The sequence below is a fragment of the Castor canadensis genome, chromosome 6 (assembly GCF_047511655.1).
Source record: "Castor canadensis chromosome 6, mCasCan1.hap1v2, whole genome shotgun sequence".
NCBI classification, from domain to species: domain Eukaryota; kingdom Metazoa; phylum Chordata; class Mammalia; order Rodentia; family Castoridae; genus Castor; species Castor canadensis.
Window position 1 is genome coordinate 74,112,544 of NC_133391.1, and position 17,230 is coordinate 74,129,773.

Sequence of the window (17,230 nt, forward strand, 5' to 3'; positions counted from 1 at the left end):
ATCATGAAGTGATGTTGAATCTTATCAAAGGCATTTTCTGCATCTATTGAGATGATCATGTGGTTTTTGTCTTTGCTTCTATTAATATGCTGTATTACATTTATTGATTTTCATATGTTGAACCACTCCTACATCCCTGGGATGAAGCCAACTTGATCATGGCGAGTGATCTTTCTGACATGTTGTTGGATTCAATTTGCCATTTTTTTATTGTTTTATTATTCATATGTGCATACAAGGCTTGGGTCATTTCTCCCCCCTGCCCCCACCCCCTCCCTTACCACCCACTCTGCCCCCTCACTCTTCCCCCACCCCCTCAATACCCAGCAGAAACTATTTTGCCCTTATCTCTAATTTTGTTGAAGAGAGAGTATAAGCAACAATAGGAAGGAAATAAGTGTTCCTGGTTGAGATAAGGATAGCAATACAGGGAGTTGACTCACATTAATTTCCTCTGCATGTGTGTTACCTTCTAGGTTAATGCGTTTTGATCTAACCTTTTCTCTAGTTCCTGGTCCCCTTTTCCTATTGGCCTCAGTTGCTTTAAGGTATCTGCTTTAGTTTCTCTGCGTTAAGGGCAACAAATGCTAGCTAATTTTTTAGGTGTCTTACCTATCCTCACCCCTCCCTTGTGTGCTCTCGCTTTTATCATGTGCTCATAGTCCAATCCCCTTGTTGTGTTTGCCCTTGATCTAATGTCCACATATGAGGGAGAACATACGATTTTTGGTCTTTTGGGCCAGGCTAACCTCACTCAGAATGATGTTCTGTTCCATCCATTTACCAGCGAATGATAACATTTTGTTCTTCTTCAAGGCTGCATAAAATTCCATTGTGTATAGATACCACATTTTCTTAATCCATTCATCAGTGGTGGGGCATCTTGGCTGTTTCCATAACTTGGCTATTGTGAATAGTGCCACAATAAACATGGGTGTGCAGGTGCCTCTGGAGTAACCTGTGTCACAGTCTTTTGGGTATATCCCCAAGAGTGGTATTGCCGGATCAAATGGTAGATCAATGTCTAGCTTTTTAAGTAGCTTCCAAATTTTTTCCAGAATGGTTGTACTAGTTTACATTCCCACCAACAGTGTATGAGGGTTCCTTTTTCCCCACATCCTCGCCAACACCTGTTGTTGGTGGTGTTGCTAATGATGGCTATTCTAACAGGGGTGAGGTGGAATCTTAGTGTGGTTTTAATTTGCATTTCCTTTATTGCTAGAGATGGTGAGCATTTTTTCATGTGTTTTCTTGGCCATTTGAATTTCTTCTTTTGAGAAAGTTCTGTTTAGTTCACTTGCCCATTTCTTTATTGGTTCATTAGTTTGGGTAGAATTTAGTTTTTTAAGTTCCCTATATATTCTGGTTATCAGTCCTTTGTCTGATGTGTAGCTGGCAAATATTTTCTCCCACTCTGTGGATGTTCTCTTCAGTTTAGTGACCACTTCTTTTGATGAACAGAAGCTTTTTAGTTTTATGAGGTCCCATTTATCTATGCTATCTCTTAGTTGCTGTGCTGCTGGGGTTTCGTTGAGAAAGTTCTTACCTATACCTACTAACTCCAGAGTATTTCCTACTCTTTCCTGTATCAACTTTAGAGTTTGTGGTCTGATATTAAGATCCTTGATCCATTTTGAGTTAATATTGGTATAGGGTGATATACATGGATCTAGTTTCAGTCTTTTGCAGACAGCTAACCAGTTTTCCGAGCAATTTTTGTTGAAGAGGCTGCTATTTATCCATCGTATATTTTTAGCACCTTTGTCAAAGACAAGTTGGTTATAGTTGTGTGGCTTCATATCTGGGTCCTCTATTCTGTTCCACTGGTCTTCATGTCTGTTTTTGTGCCAGTACCATGCTGTTTTGATCATTATTGCTTTGTAATATAGTTTGAAGTCAGGTATCGTGATACCTCCAGCATTGTTCTTTTGACTGAGTATTGTCTTGGCTATTCGTGGTCCCTTGTGTTTCTGTATAAATTTCACGGTAGATTTTTCGATCTCTTTAATGAATGTCATTGGAATTTTGGTGGGAATTGCATTAAACATGTAGATTACTTTTGGAAGTATGATATTTTTACTATGTTGATTCTACCAATCCATGAGCATGGGAGGTCTCTCCACTTTCTATAGTCTTCCTCAATCTCTTTCTTCAGAAGTTTATAGTTTTCCTTTTAGGGGTTATTCACATCTTTTGTTAGGTTTACACCTAGGTATTTGATTTTTTTGAGGCTATTGTAAATGGAATTGTTTTCGTACATTCTTTTTCAGTTTGCTCATTGTTAGTGTATAAAAATGCTAATGATTTTTCTATGTTGATTTTATATCCTGGTACCTTCCTGTAGCTATTGATGATGTCTAGAAGCTTCTGAGTTGAGTTTTTTTTGGTCTTTAAGGTATATGATCATGTCATCTGCAAATAGGGATATTTTGACAGTTTCTTTACCTATTTGTATTCCTTTTATTCCTTCTTCTTGCTTAATTGCTCTGGCTGGAATTCCAGTACTATGTTGAATAGGAGTGGAGATAGTGGGCATCCTTGTCTGGTTCCTGATTTTAGAGGGAATGGTTTCAGTTTTTCTCCATTAAGTATAATGCTGGCTGTAGGTTTGTCACATATAGCTTTTATAATGTTGAGGTACTTTCCTTCTATTCCTAGTTTTCTGAGAGCTTTTATCATGAAATGGTGTTGGGTCTTATCAGAGGCTTTTTCTGCATCTATTGAGATGATCAAGTGGTTTTTGTCTTTGCTTCAGTTAATGTGGTTTATTACATTTATTGATTTTCATATGTTGAACCACCCCTGCATCCCTGGGATGAAGCCTAGTTGGTCATGGTTAATAATCTTTTTGATGTGTTGTTGAATTAGGTTTGCCATTATTTTATTGAGGATTTTTGCATCAATGTTCATTAAGGAGATTGGCCTATAGTTCTCCTTTTTGGAGGTGTCTTTGCCTGGTTTGGGATAAGTGTTAGTCAGTTTTCCTTCCCTTTCTATTTCATGGAACAGTTTAAGGAGGGTTGGTATCAGTTCTTCTTTAAAGGTCTGATAGCATTCAGCAGAGAATCCATCAGGTCCTGGACTTTTCTTATTGGGGAGACTCTTGATTGCTGCTTCAATTTCATTTTGTGTTATAGATTTATTCAGGTGATTAATTTCCTCTTGGTTCAGTTTTGGATGCTCATATGTATCTAGAAATCTGTCCATCTCTTTAAGATTTTCAAATTTTTTGAATATAGGTTCTCAAAGTAGTCTCTAATGATTTCCTGGACTTCCATGGTGTTTGTTGTTATCTCCCCTTTTGAGGCTTGCTCTGTGCCCTGGGATATGATCTATTTTGGAGAAGGTTCCATGGGCTGCTGAGAAGAATGTATACTGTGTAGAAGTTGGATGAAATGTTCTGTAGACATCAGCTAGGTCCATTTGATCTATTGCATATTTTAGATCTTGGATTTCTTTATTGATTTTTTGTTTGGATGACCTATCTATTAATGTTAATGGGGTGTAAAAGTCTCCCACAACCACTGTGTTGGTGTTAATATATGCTTTTAGATCTTTTAGGGTATGTTTGATGAAATTGGGTGTGTTGATATTGGGTGCATACAGGTCAATGATTATTATTTCCTTTTGGTCTATTTCCCCTTTTATTAGTATGGAATGTCCTTCTTTATCTCACTTGATCAATGTAGGTTTGAAGTCTACTTTGTCAGAGATAAGTATTGCTACTCCTGTCTGTTTTCAGGGGCCATTGGCTTGGTAAATCTTCTTCCAACCTTTCATCCTAAGCCTATGCTTATTTCTGTCAGTGAGATGGGTCTCCTGTAAGCAACAAATTGTTGGATCTTCCTTTTTAATCCATTTCACCAATTGGTGTCTTTTGATGGGTGAATTAAGTCTGTTAACATTAAGTGTTAGTACTGATAGGTATGTGGTGATTCCTGTCATTTAGTTGTCTTAGTTGTTTGAAGGTTTGATTGTGTGTTCTTAAATTGAGGTTACTCTCTACTTTCTTGCTTTTTCTTTTCCTGTGGTTTTGTGCTGCCTGTCTTTTCATGGTTAAGTTGGGTTTCACTTTCTGTGTACAGAATCTCTTGCAGAATCTTTTGTAGTGGTTGCTTTGTGGTCACATATTGTTTTAGTTTCTGCTTATCATGGAAGACTTTTATTGCTCCATCTGTTTTGAATGATAGTTTTGCTGGGTAGAGTATCCTGGGATTGAAGTTATTTTCATTCAGTGCCCAGAAGATCTCACCCCACGCTCTTCTTGCTTTTAATGTTTCTGTTGAGAAGTCCGCTGTGATTTTGATGGTTTTACCTTTGTATGTACCTTGTTTTTTCTCTCTTACAGCCTTCAATATTCTTTCCCTAGTTTGTGAGATTTTTGTTTTAATGATGATAAGTCATGGGTTACTTCTGTTTTGATCTGGTCTGTTTGGTGTCCTGGAGGCCTCTTGCATCTGTATAGGAATATCTTTCTCTAGATTTGGGAAATTTTCCTGTTATTATTTTGTTGAATAGATTATGCATTCCCTTTGCTTGCACCTCTTTTCCTTCTTTGATGCCCATGATTCTCAAGTGTGGTCTGTTGATGGAGTTGGTGAGTTCTTGCATTTTCTTTTCACAGGTCTTGAGTTGTTTAATTAATAGTTCTTTGGTTTTTCCTTTTATTACCATTTCATCTTCAAGTTCTGAGATTCTGTCTTCTGTTTGTTCTATTCTGCTGTATTGGCCTTCTGTTTTGTTTTGCAGTTCTGTGTCGTTCTTTTTCTGAGGTTATCCATAGCCTGGCTGGTTTCCTCTTTAATGTTGTCTATTTTTGTCCTGAGTTCATTTATCTGTTTATTAATTGTGTTCTCTGTTTCACTTTGGTGTTTGTACAGTGCTTCTATGGTTTCCTTTATGGCTTCCTTCTATGGCTTTTCTTCTTTTGCTTTTTCAAATTCTCTGTTTTTGTTGTCTTGGAATTTCTTGAGTGTCTCCTGTACATTTTGGTTGACCATATCCAGTATCATCTCTATAAAATTCTCATTGAGTACCTTTAGTATGTCTTCTTTTAAATTATTCTTGTGGGCTTCATTGGGTTCTTTGGCATAGTTTGTCTTCATTTTGTTCGAGTGTGGGTCTGAGTATTTGTTTTCTTCATTTCCCTCTGGTTCCTGTACTCATTTTTTGCTGTGGGGAAACTGGTTTTCCTGTTTTTTCTGTCTTCCCATCATTGTCCTTTGGGTTGTTACTCTCCCTGTACTGTGTGCAATTAAGTATTTTCTAGCTTGTAACAATAAGAATGGCAAGATTTAGAATGGAAGGATGTGAGGAGATGTAAAGCAAGAAGTTAAAGAAAAGGGAAAAACAAATAAACAGACAAGTAGGAGAAAAGAAAAGAAAGACTCAATGAAGAAAGTTACAAAGGTATAAATACGGAGTGTTAGTGTACTTATCGACAGTAAACTGAACAGGCATTAGAGAGACAGAGAGAGGTTTGAAAATAAAAAATAAAAAGAATTAAGATAAGAATAAAAATAAACAATAAGTAAATGAAAGAAAATAATATGTAAAAATAACATAAAACAAAATGAAAAATAGATAATAAAAAATAAGTAAAAAAAAACCCTCAATGTTTAAATGCAATGAAGTTTCAGTCTTAATAATTTTAGTGTCCGTCTCAGTCTCCATGTGTGCCTCAGATGTTGTTCTGTAGTTGTCTCATCAAAGGGGATGCATAAAGTAGAACAAAACTGCACAAAAAAAACCAAAAACCAAAAAATAAAAGCACACAAAGTGTCCCAAGTTCAAATGCAATACAGTTTCAGTAAGTTTTTCAGCATGCAGGTGTAGTTCGGCTGTTTTCTCATCAGAGGTAGGGAGAGAGAAAAAAAAAAAAGAGTCTGGAGACAGTTCTGTGAATGGTATCTGTGGCTATGGCTTGCTTGCCTGCTGCTGTCAGCCTGCTGTTCCTGGAGGTGTTATTTATGCAGATCTCAGTGGTTAGCTTAGCACTCACCTGGCCCCACAGGCTTTGTTTACTCAGAGTTCTCCTGTGCTGGGGGAGGTGACCCTGCACCCGCTTTCTCAGGCCCGCTTGTTTGTTTACAGATCCCATGGGAAGTGGGTCTTCCCTCCTCTTGTGTGGAGTTTTCCTCCCACCGCCACTTTTACAAGCTTTCCCGCTCCTGATTACTGGGCAATGCTGCTGCTCCTGCAGCCGCCGTGTTTGTTTACAGCTCACATGGGAAGTGGGTCTTCCCTCCTCTCCTGTGGAGTTTTCCTCCCTCTGCCACTCTCACAAGCTTTCCCACTCCTGGTTGCTGGGTGCGCGCCCCCGCTCCTGCTGGAGCCTCTCCGGTCTGCCCAGCTTGTTTATTTACTGTTCCGTGAAGGATTCCCTTCCCCCAATCTTCGGCGCTTAGTGCACCCCAAACTCTTTTCTGCATGTCTTTATTGTTCTTATTGCTTATTACTCAGTTTCTCTTTTTTCCCCGAGTGGAGGTCAGTCTGTCCAGGGGGCTATGCTGATCTGGCCCAAGCTTGTCTGTGGGAGTACAGTGGTACCGCTAAGCTCACCTTGTCCACGTCTTCCCAAGCCATCTGGGTGCGGGCATCTGGCGGCCTGGGGGCCCTCCTTTTTTCTCCGTTAATGTGAATTGGAGATGCTCTGCACCAGCTGGAGGTGTGGAAGGGTCCTTGATTTGCCATTATTTTATTCAGGATTTTTGCATTCATATTCATTAAGAAGATTGGTCTGTAGTTCTCTTTTTTATATGTGTCCTTGTCTGGTCTGGGTATCAGTATAATTCTGGCTTCATAGAATGAGTTAGGCAGTGTTCCTTCCCTTTTTATTTTGTGGCAAAGTTAAAGGAGTGTTGGTTTTAGTTCTTCTTTGAAGGTCTGGTAGAACTTGGCAGTGAAACATCAGGTCCTGGACTTTTGTTTTTGGGGACACTATTGCTGCTTTAATTTTATTACATGTTATAGATCTGCTTAGATGGTTAATATCCATTTGGTTCAGTTTTGGATGGTCATAAGTATCTAGAAATTTGTCCATTTTTTCAAGATTTTCCAATTTTTTTGGAATATAGGTTGTCAAAGTAATCTCTGATGATTCCCTGGATTTTCTGGTGTTTGTTGTTTTTTTTCCCCTTTTTTCTTTCTGATTTTACTGATTTGGGTTTTTTCTCTCCTCATTTTAGGCAGATTTGCCAGGGCCTTGTCAACTTTTTTCTTTTTTTCAAAAAATCAGCTTTTTGTTTTTTCAAGTCTTTGTTTGGTGTTTTTGGTCTCCATTCATTAATTTTGGCTCTTATTTTTATTATTTCTCTCCTTCTGCTTGTTTTGGTTTTGCTTGTTCTTGTTTTTCTAGGACTTTGACAAGTAGAATTAGGTCATTTATTTGAGATCTTTCTGTTCTTTTAATATATGCACTCAAGGCTATAAGCTTTCCTCATAGGACTGACTTTGCTTTGTCCCATAGGTTCTGGTAGGTATGTTTTCATTTTCATTAACTTCCAGGAACTTTTTGATTTCCTTACTTATGTCTACTACAATCCACTGATGATTGAGTAATGTGTTATTCAGCCTCCATTTATTTGCATGTTTTCTGCTGTTTTTTTTTTGTTGAGTTCTAGTTTAATGCATTGCAATCAGATAAAATGCAGGGGGTTATTTCTATTTTCCTCTATTTCCTGAGGCTTGTTTTTTGCCCTAAAATAGGATCTATTTTGGAGAAAGTTCCATGGGATGCTGAGAAGAATGTATATTGTATTGTTGTTGGATGATGTAGACATCAGTTAGGTACATTTGATTTATGGTGTCATTAAGTTCTATGATTTCTTTGTTGAGTTTTTGTTTGGATGACTTATCTGTTGCTGATAGAGGGGTGTTAAAGCATCCCACTACCACTGTGTTGGAGTCTATATGTGCTCTTAATTCCTTTAGTGTATATTTAATGAAAATGTGTTCACTGATATTGGGTGCATATAGGTTGATAATTATTATTTCCTTTTGATGCATTCCTTTTAGTAGAATGAAGCGTCTTTTATCTCGTTTGACCAATGTAAGTCTGAAGTCTACTTTCTCTGATATAAGTATTGCTACTCCAGGCTGTTTTTGGGGGCCATTGACTTGGTGAATCTTTCAGCCTTTCACCCTAAGCCAGTTTTTGTTTCTGTCAATGGGATGGGTCTCTTGTAAAGAGCAGATTGTCTCAACTTCCATTTTAATCCAGTTTGCCAATGGTGTCTTTAGATGGGATTGTTGAGTCCCTTAATATTCAATGTTAATATTAACAAGTATGTGGTAATTCTGGCTTTTAGTTGTTTTTGTTGTTTAAGTATTTGATTGTGTACAACCAAATCAATGCTACTCTCAGATTACTTTTCTCTTCTTCTCCTGTGGTTTGATGCTTCCTGTTCTCTCTAATGTCCTCATATGAGTGAGAACATATGATTTTTGGTTTTCTGGACAAGGTTAACCTCACTCAGAATGATGTTCTCCAGTTCCATCCATTTACCAGCGAATGATAACATTTCATTCTTTTTCATGGCTGCATAAAATTCCATTGTGTACAAATACCACATTTTCTTAATCCATTTGTCAGTAGTAGGGCATCTTGGCTGTTTCCATAACGTGGCTATTGTGAATAGGGCTGCAATAAACATGGGTGTGACCTGAGTCACATTCTTTTGGGTATATCCCCAAGAGTGGTGTTGCTGGATCTTATGGTAGATCTATGTTTAGATTTTTAAGACGCCTCCAAATAATTTTCCAGAGTGGTTGTACTAGTTTGCATTCCCACCACAGCATAAAAGGGTTCCTTTTTTCCCCACATCCTTGCCAACACCTGTTGTTAGTGGTGTTGCTAATGATGGCTATTCTAACAAGGGTGAGGTGGAATCTTAGTGTGGTTTTAATTTGAATTTCCTTTATTGCTAGGGATGGTGAGCATTTTTTCATGTGTTTTTTGGTCATTTGAATTTATCTTTTGAGAAAGTTTTGTTTAGTTCAGTTACCCATTTCATTATTGGTTCATTAATTTTGGGAGAATTTAGTTTTTTGGGTTCCCTATATATTCTGGTTATCCGTCCTTTGTCTGATGTGTAGCTGGCAAATATTTTCTCTCACCCTGTAGGTGTTCTCTTCAGTTTAGAAACAATTTCTTTTATTAAGCAGAAGCTTTTTAGTTTTATGAAGTCCCATTTATCTATGCTATCTCTTAGTTGCTGAGCTGCTGGACTTCCATTGAGAAAGTTCTTGCCTATACTTATTAGTTCCAGAGTATTTCCTGCTCTTCCCTGTACCAACTTTAGAGTTGGGGGTCTGATAATAAGATCCTTGATCCATTTTGAGTTATTATTGGTATATGGTGATAAACATGGACCTAGCTTCAGTTTTTTTCAGACTGCTAACCAGTTTTCTTAGTAGTTTTTGTTGAAGAGGCTGTCTTTTCTCCATCTTATATTTTTAGCACCTTTGTCAAAGACTAGTTGCTTTTAGTTGTGTGGCTTCATATCTGGGTCCTCTATTCTGTTCCACTGGTCTTCATGTCTGTTTTTGTGCCAGTACCATGCTGTTTTTATTGTTATTGCTTTGTAATATAGTTTGAAGTCAAGTATCGTGATACCTCAGGCATTGTTCTTTTGACTGAGTATTGCCTTGGCTATTCGTGGCCTCTTGTGTTTCTGTATAAATTTCAAGGTAGATTTTTCAATCTCTTTAATGAATGTCATTGGAATTTTGATGGGAATTGCATTAAACATGTAGATTACTTTGGGGAGTATCGACATTTTTACTATGTTGATTCTACCAATCCATGAGCATGGGAGATCTCTCCACTTTCTATAGTCTTCCTCAATCTCTTTCTTCAGAAGTGTATAGTTTTCCTTGTAGAGGTCATTCACATCATTTTTTAGGTTTACACCTAGGTGTTTGAGTTTTTTTGAGGCTATTGTAAGTGGAAATGTTTTCATATATTCTTTTTCAGTTTGTTCATTATTAGTGTATAGAAATGCTAATGATTTTTCTATGTTGATTTTATATCCTGCTACCTTGCTGTAGCTGTTGATGGTGTCTAGGAGCTTTTGAGTAGAGTTTTTTGGGCTTTAAGTTATAGGACCATATCATCTGCAAGTAGGGATATTTTGATAGTTTCTTTACCTATTTGTATTCCTTTTATTCCTTCTTATTGCTTAATTGCTTTGGCTAGGAATTCCAGTAATATGTTGAATAGGAGTGGGAATAGTAGGCATTCTTGTCTCATTCTTGATTTTAGAGGGAATGGTTTCAGTTTTTCACCATTAAGAATTAAACTGGCTGTAGGTTTGTCATATATAGCTTTTATAATGTTGAGGTACTTTCCTTCTATTCCTAGTTTTCTGAGAGCTTTTATCATGAAATGGTGTTGGGTCTTATCAAAGGCTTTTTCTGCATCTATTGAGATGATCAAGTGGTTTTTGTCTTTGCTTCTGTTAATGTGGTTTATTATGTTTATTGATTTTCGTATGTTGAACCACCCTGCATCCCTGGGATGAAGCCTACTTGGTCATGGTGAATAATCTTTTTGATGTGTTGTTGAATTTAGTTTGCCATTATTTTGTTGAGGATTTTGGCATCAATGTTCATTATGGAGACTGGCCTACAGTTCTCCTTTTTGGAGGTGTCTTTGTCTGGTTTTGGGATAAGTGTAATACTGGCTTCATAAAATGTGTTTGGCAGTTTCCCTTCCCTTTATATTTCATGGAATAGTTTAAGGAAGGTTGGTATCAGTTCTTTTTTAAAGGTCTGATAGCATTCAGCAGAGAATCCATCAGGTCCTGGACTTTTCTTTTTAGAGAGACTCTTGATTGCTGCTTCAATTACATTTTGTGTTATAGATCAATTCAGGTGATTAATTTCCTCTTGGTTCAGTTTTGGATGCTCATATGTATCCAGAAATCTGTCCATTTCTTTAAGATTTTCAAATTTATTTGAATATAGGTTCTCAAAGTAGTCTCTGATGATTTCCTGGACTTCCATGGTGTTTGTTGTTATCTCCCCTTTTGCATTCCTGATTTTACTGATTTGGGTTTTTTCTCTTCTCATTTTAGTCAGGTTTGCCATTGGTCTATTGATCTTGTTTATTTTTTCAAAGAACCAACTTTTTGTTTAATTAATTCTTTGTATGGTTTTTTGGTTTCTATTTCATTGATTTCAGTTCCTATTTTTATTATATCTCTACTTCCATTTGTTTTGGAATTTGCTTGTTCTTGTTTTATTGGAGTTTGAGATTATCATTAGGTCATTGATTTGAGATTTTTCAGTCTTTTTAATATATGCACTCATGGGTATAATCTTTCCTCTCAAGACTGCCTTTGCTGTGTCCCATAGGTTCTGGTAGGTTGTGTTTTCATTTTCATTGACTTCCAGGAGCCTTTTAATTTCCTCTTTTATTTCATCAATGACCCATTGTTCATTAAGCAATGAGTCATTCAGTTTCCGGTTTGGTTTAATGTTTTTCATCTTTATTTTTATAATTTAGTTCTAGTTTTCTTGCATTGTGATCAGATAGAATGCATGGTATAATTTCTATTTTCTTATATTTGCTGAAGCTTGCTTTGTGTCCTAGGATATGATCTATTTTGGAGAATGTTCCCTGGGTGCTGAGAAGAATGTATACTGTGTAGAAGTTGGATGAAATGTTCTGTAGACATGAACTAGGTCCATTTGGTTATGGTATGTTTTCAATCTATGATTTCTTTATTGGTTTTTTGTTATTAGTGGGGTGTTATAGTCTCTCACAACAATGATATTGGAGTTAACATATGCTTTTAGGTCCTTCAGAGTATGTTTGATGAAATTGGGTGCATTGACATTGGGTGCATATAGGTTGATAATTTTTATTTCCTTTTTGTCTATTTCCCCTTTTTTTAGTATGAAATGTCCTTCTTTATCTCATTTAATCAATGTGGGTTTGAAGTCTGCTTTATCTGAGATAAGTATTGCTACTCCTGCCTATTTCAGGGGCCATTGGCTTGATAAATCTTCTACCAGCCTTCATCCTAAGCCTACGCTCATTTCTGTCAGTTAGATGGGTCTCCTGTAAGCAAGAAATTGTTGGATCTTCCCTTTTAATGCAGTTTGTCAGATGATGCCTTTTAATGGGGGAATTAAGTCCTTTATTGTGGTGATTCCTGTCATTTAGTTGTCTTAGTTATTTGAGGGTTTGATTGTGTGTACCTAATTGATGTTATTCTTTACTTTCTTGCTTTTTCTTTTCCTTGTGTTTGGTACTGCCTGCCCTTTCATGGTTATGTTGGGTTTCACTTACTGTGTGCAGAATCCCTTGAAGAATATTTTACAGTGGTGGTTTTTTGGTCATATATTGTTTTAGTTTCTGCTTATCATGAAAGACTTTCATTGATCCACCTATTTTGAAAGATAGTTTTGCTGGGTAGAGTATCCTAGGGTTGAAGTTATTTTCATTCAGTGCCTGGAAGACCTCACCTCATTCTCTTCTTGCTTTTAATGTTTCTATTAAGAAGTCTGCTGTGGTTTTTATGGGTTTAACCTTTGTATGTTATTTTTTTTCCTCTCTCTTACAGCCTTCAATATGCTTTCTCTAGTGTCTGTGCTTATGGTTTTAATGATAATATGTAGTGGGGTAGTTCCATTTTGGTCAGGTCTCTTTGGTGTTCTGGAGGCTTTCTGTATCTTTATGGGCAAAGTTTTCTCTAGATTTGGGAAATTTTCTGTTATTATTTTGTTGAATATATTACGCATTCTGGGCAAAGTTTTCTCTAGATTTGGGAAATTTTCTGTTATTATTTTGTTGAATATATTACGCATTCCTTTTGCTTGCACCTCTTCTCCTTCTTCAATATCCATGATTGTCAGATTTGGTCTTTTCATGGAGTCAGTAAGTTCTTGCATTTTCTTTTTACAGGTCTTGTGTTGTTTAACTAGTAGTTCTTCCATTTTTCCTTTAATTCCCATATTATCTTCAAGTTCTGAGATTCTGTCTTCTGCATTTTCTAGTCTGCTGGGTTGGCCTTCCATTTTGTTTTTCATTTCTGTTTCGTTCTTTTTTCTGAGGTTTTCCATATCCTGAGTTTCTTCCTCCTTAATATTGTCTATTTTTGTTCTAAGTTCATTTATATCTTTACATATCATGTTCTTTGTTTCATTTTGGTGTTTATACAGTGCTTCTATTTTTTCTTTTAATTGTTCTTGTGTTTTGTCAAATTCTCTATTTTTGTTGTCTTGGAATTTCTTGAGTGTCTCCTATACATTTTGGTTGACTATATCCAGTATCATCTGTATAAAATTCTCATTGATTACTTGCAGTATTTCTTCTTTTAGGATGTTCTAGTGGGCTTCATTGGGTTCTTTGGCATAGGTTATCTTCGTTTTGTTGGAGTCTGGACCTGGACATCTGTTTTCTTCATTTCCCTCTGGTTCCTGTACTAATTTATTGTTAGGTGGGAATTGGTTTCCCTCTTTTTTCATTTTCCCATCATTGCCCTTGCTACTGTTACTGTCCCTGTAGTGTGTGTAATTCAGTATTATCTAGTTTGTAATAGCAACGATGATGATATCTAGAATGGAAGGGTGAGAGGAGAGGGAAAGCAAAGAAGGTAAAGAAAAAGGGAAAAAAACAAAACAAAAAGCAGAGCCAAAGAAATAAACAGAGAGATAGTGTACTAATCAACAGTGAGCTAAATAGCTATCTGAAAGAGAGAGATAGGATAAAATAATAATAATAATAAATAAAAATTAAAATAAAAAAATAATTAAAATTTCCCAAGTTTAAATGCAATAAAGTTTCAGTCTTAATAGATTTGGTGCTAGTCCTTCAGCATCTAGTTCTGGTGTTGGTGTCTGAATATTAGTTGTGTCATCTCATCAAAGGGGAAAAAGAAAAAAAAATCCCAAGTTCAAATGCAATACAGTTTCAGTGTCATCAAAGGAAAAAAAATGGAGTCTGGAGACAGCTCTGTGAATGTCTCTCTGAGGCTGCAGCTCACCTGCTACCTACTGTCAGCCATCTGCTTCTGCAGGCTTTATTTATTGCAGATCTCAGGAATGAGCTTTACACTCACCTAGCCCCACAGGCTTTGTTTATTTAGAGTTCTCCTGGATGCATGCCCCTTTTGTTTTCTCCAGTATACAGCCCTACCCACCTGTTGCAATTGCAGTCCTTTTGTATTTAACGTTTGCTTGGGGCAGTGGAACATGCCATACTTTAGCTGCTGTTGAATGCCTTCTCCTCTCCAAGCACACTGGGGGAGGTGGCGCCACACCCTCCTTCTCCTCCCTGCTTGTTTATTTACAGTTCATGTGGAGGAGTGCCCTCCTCCCCCTCCGGTGGAGCTTTCCTCATGACAGCCACTGTTACAAGCTTTCCCCACTTCAAAGTTGCTGGGCAGGGGCCACCACTCCTGTCTTCTCTGGCTGGCTTGTTTATTTACAGTTTACATGAGGGAGTGCCTCTTCCCCATTCTCCCAAGCTCAGGGCACCTCCCTCTCTTTGTTATGTGTCTTTTTTTTTCAGCTGCTTGTTTATTATTCAGTTTTCTTTTCTTTTTTTCCCTGGGTGGGAGTCAGTCTGTCCAGGGAACACCACATGCCACTTATTTGCTCTCCTGGTGATCTCCCAAGCAGGGTAGAGCTGGCATCTGGTGGCATGGGAACCCTCCTGGTTTCTCCATTTAATGTGGTGGGGGGATGCTGTGTGTGGGCTGGGGGTATGGAGGTGTCAGAGTTTTGCCTCTTCTTGTGGTTTTTCCTGCCAGGTGTATCTCCAGCATCTCTCTAAGAGTTTACGTTCGGAAGCATGCTTTCTGCTTCCTCCCTCTAGTCACCATCTTGGAATCTCTCTTTCAATGCCCTTCTTGCTTTTAAGGTTTCTGTTGAGAAATCTGCTGTTATTTTGATGGGTTTAGGTTCATATGTTATTTGTTTTTTCTCTCTTACAGAGAAAGATTCCAATATTCTTTCTCTGTTTTCTATGCTTGTTGTTTTAATGATAATATGCTATAGGGAGGTTTTATTTTGGTCCAGTCTGTTTGGTGTCCTGTAGCCTTCCTGTACCTCAATGGGTAAACTTTCTTGAGATTTGGGAAATTTTCTCTTATTATTGTATTGAATATATTACATACCTCTTTGGTTTATGCCTGTTCTCCTTCTTCAAGGCCCATGATTCTCAGGTTTGGTCTTTTGATGGAGTTGCTGAGTTTTTGCATAATCCTTTTATAGCTCTTGAGTTGTTTGACTAAGATTTCTTCTTTTCTTCAATTTCTATTTTATCTTGTTCTACTCTGCTGGAGTGGCCTTCCACTGTGTTTTTTGTTTGACTATAGGGTAATTTTTATTTCTAGGATTTCTGTTTGATTCTCTCTTCTGATGTTTTCCATATCTTTGTTGAACTTCTGCTTTAAAACTTGTGTTGGCCTGTTTAATTCATTCATCTGTCTTTTAATAGGGTTCTTTGTTTCATTTTGATGTTTGTTGAAGTCCTCTTTGAGTTCCTTTATTTGTTTCTGTGTCATCTCACCTTCTTTCTTTTTGGTGTCTTGAAATATCTTGAGTGCACTTGTACATTTTTGTTAACCATATCTAGTATCTTTTCCATTAATTTCTCAGAGAGTTCTTCTTTGAGGGTTTTTTTTGGGAGGGGGGTGGTCACTGAATTCCTTAATGACATTTATCATTGTTTTGTTGAAGTCAGGAATTGGATATCCATTTTCTTCATTTTCCCTGAGTCCCATATTGAAGTATTTTTTTGAGGAGAATGGTTTTCATCTCTTCTTCTTCTCATAATTCCACTTGGTGATGTGCAACTATATTTTTGGTAGGGTAGTTGGTAGATTTGATTGCCTGATTTCATTCCCTGATTTAACTTCTGTGTGTGCTGACTTGGTTGTTAGCTAAGTTGATATGTTCTATCTGTCCCTGGCCTGGAGGTGTAATTTAAAATTAAAAAATTCACAGATTTGATGCCAGACCAGTTGTTTATATATTATACATAAAACTCCTTGATGATATTATAAACATTTAGAGTTCAGTGTTTGGGGGGAGATTAATGGTCATTAGGCTGGTTATAGATTTTGGGGAATTGGTAAAAGTGTTACTAAGAAAAGGGGGTGTGGGAAAAGTAGTGGGTAGGTGGTTAAGAGGTGGGGGCTGCTGGGTTTTGTGGCCCTTGTGTGTGTTTGCGTGTATTTATTTTGTTGTAGTGGAGGATGCTTGTGTCAGGGACTGCAGGAGGCTGGGGTTGTATGCAGTTGGTACAGTAAGCTAGTCAGCAGGTGGTTAGTGTGTAGGAGGGAGAAGTAGTGTGGTAAAAGGTTGGGGCCTTGAGGATAGAAGGGGTTGGTGAAGGCAGGAGAAAGAGTGGAAGAGAAGGAGCAGAAAGAGTAGTTGGGTGAGAGAATAATGGATTGTAGTATAGGAAAAGGAAGGAAAGTGAAGAGGGTGAGAGTAGGGATATGAGAATACTGATGATAGAGTTAATGATACAGGAATAAAAAAGAAAAAGAAAAAAACAAGAAAAAATAATCACAATAACAGCCACCAGGTTCAGGAACCACACACACACACAAAGTTCAGTCTGTTGGTAAAAGTTCTGGAGTTATTCCTTATGTGTCCATTCCTGGTATTGGGATTCAAGTGGAAGCTCTGATGTGGTTTCACCAGGTGATTGGCTTGTGAGTGGTATTTGGACTTTCTGCCCACAAGATTAATTGAAATTTTGAGGTGATTTAAGACTGCCAGCTCATGCAGGGTGGTCAGAGCTGTTGTTTTCAGCAGGCAGCATCTGGGTTGCCCTTCAGCTGCAGCTCTGTGTGGTCAGCCCCTCTCCCAGCAATGTGGGGCAATTCAGTTTTGAATGCTGGCCTTTGTCCAAGAGATCAGCTCTGGGATCCACCTCCTGCCTTGCTTTGGGAGATAGCCTATTGTTCCAACCCTGTTCTCAGCCTTTGTGATTTTCCTGATCTCTGCTGAGTTGCTGGTGGTTCCTCTGTGTGGTTGGTTTGTTGGCCTGTCCCTGCTCTTAGCCTTTGCTACTTTATGAGCAAGAGTTTGGCTCCTTGCCCCACCCCTGAGAGTTCAGAACTGAGAGTTCAGCTCCTTGCCCCACCCGCTGAGAGTTCAGCTCTTTACCCCACCCTGGTTTTCTGGGGAAGGTTCAGTGTTCTATCCCCATCTCCAATGTCAGTGTTAGATTACAGTTCACTGTTCATGATTTTCAGTTTTGGTA